Source organism: Myodes glareolus, chromosome 24, assembly GCF_982192425.1.
Source record: "Myodes glareolus chromosome 24, mMyoGla1.1, whole genome shotgun sequence".
NCBI lineage: Eukaryota > Metazoa > Chordata > Mammalia > Rodentia > Cricetidae > Myodes > Myodes glareolus.
The window spans coordinates 36,523,269-36,525,251 of NC_142049.1; the positions used below are offsets into that span (position 1 = coordinate 36,523,269).

General features: G+C 40.5%; 1 non-coding gene across 1 annotated transcript; it reads right to left on the bottom strand.

Moving 5' to 3' along the window:
- Positions 1–920: 920 nt before the first annotated feature.
- Positions 921–986, bottom strand: LOC148118102 (small nucleolar RNA SNORD109A). Its single transcript, XR_015736497.1, has one exon. It is a non-coding gene; the product is annotated as a small nucleolar RNA SNORD109A (small nucleolar RNA).
- Between the last annotated feature and the right edge of the window lie 997 nt (positions 987–1,983).

Genomic DNA, 1,983 nt, shown 5'->3' on the forward strand with positions numbered 1-1,983 from the left:
GCGAAGGGTCCGTTAACCCACTGATACAAGGGGTCTGATCGAATGAGAGCTCACCAAGACCAGGTGGACTGGGACTAAACGAGCATGAGATCAAACCGGACTCTCTGAATGTGGTTGACATGCGGGCTGACTGAGCCTCCAAGGTCCAAATGAAGACTAAGAAGCCATTGACAATGGCACTGGGTCTTGTTTCGTCTGCATGGACTGGTTTTTGGGATACTGGCCTGTCTGGATGCTCACCTTCCTGGACCTGGAGGGAGGAGGGAGGAACTTGGATTTTCCACAGGGCAGGAAAACCTGAGTGCTCTTGGTAATGGTGAGGGAGGAGGAGAGGGAGTAGGGAGAGTGGGGAGAGGGGGAGGGTATTGGAAGGAGGGGAGGAAGTGGAAAGAGTACTTTCAGATACTTGAATAAACAAGTCTAATGGAAAAAAAATAAATCCTACATAATAAAAAAAAGAAAAGGGATGACACTGACAATAACAGAATTATCACAATTTTTCCTGGATTTGGAAAGGACAATGTGTACACCACCCCTAAAAATTTCTGAGTTATGGTGGAAAGCAGTCCTCCCATCTTTTCTGGCTTCTCTCCCAATGTAGCAATGTCCAATTCATCAGAGAAGATCACAGAGGATCTCTGGGATAATTTCCCTACTTAATCCACTTTTGGATCATTGTTTCAGGCACATATCAGTCAATAACGTCAAAGCAATGTAAGATGAATGATGCAGTACAGTGCTTTTTAGAGGGGATGAATTAAAACAGACAAATGGAAAGTTTTGGGCACACTACAAAATTGTTCTTTCCTCAAAATTTAGGAAACCAAAACTAGTCTACACTTTGATATGTCGTACTTTACAATGGAAGAATGCTAGCCATGTTCTGAATAAATCATGGTTCTCAAGAGGACCTCTTATCTGGACCTCAGATTGCCACTTCCATGAGTCAGTCAGCGTCCTCAGAGACTTCTTGTCATCATCGATCCAGAGAAGTCAGCTCTTTACCCATAAATATTCCAGTAACATGAAAGCAGCCATAGCTAGACACTTAACCCATAAATATTCCAGTAACGTGAAAGCAGCCATAGCTAGAATCCTTGGATTTGAAAAGGTACATGAGGGTTGTGCAGCAGGATTGAATCTCAAGTTTAACAACAGAGCTACAGAGAAGAAAAGAGCAGACAAATCATTTTGTCGTGTATATTCGAGCACAATTGACATGTCCACATATCAATCATCTAGTGTGCCAAAGATGCTGATAACAAAGAGAAAGACATCATGGGTTCTTAGTGTTCTGATATTCCTGAAATCTAGCATCCTTAATAAAATGAGACCTCTAGCTCTTTTCTGTCTATCTCTTTCATAACAATTAAAACCGTTTTTTATTTCTCTGTAATTTGCCACCTAGCTGTGGATCATCACATAAAATTCCTATCCACTGCCTTCAGTATCTCCTTGGGTTCTAACTCTGCCCTTCTTTCACCCAACATAAATCTTCCCACCACTCACTAGTTCTGACTCTTATTGCCATAGGCTCAAATCTGTTCCTATTCTTTAACAATATATGTAAAACAGAGACAGAAGGACCTCTCACAAAAAAAACCGAGTTGCATTTTTTTTGCAGTGTTGTTCTTTCTGTGTTTGTGTCTCTCTGGAGACACCATGTTGTGTTGTTTCATTGGAATGTAAAAGATTATAGCTACAAACTTGAAAGTAAAGCATATGTTTTATAAGAATTGACTCTTGATAATTTGTCTGATCTTGGACATCTAGAGAAGTTCCTCATTCTCCTCTTTGTCAACCTTTCAGGTAAAAAGCTTTGCTGAAAATTCTATGGCATACTACAAGTTTTGAGTCTCTCCCCTTGAGAAGAGTCGAATTAGGAATACCTGTATCGTGTAAAGCAAAGCAACTGGACATGCAACTCAGAGGGAGTCATTTAAGACTTCACATCAATTCAAGCTAAAGAAACTATACACTTCA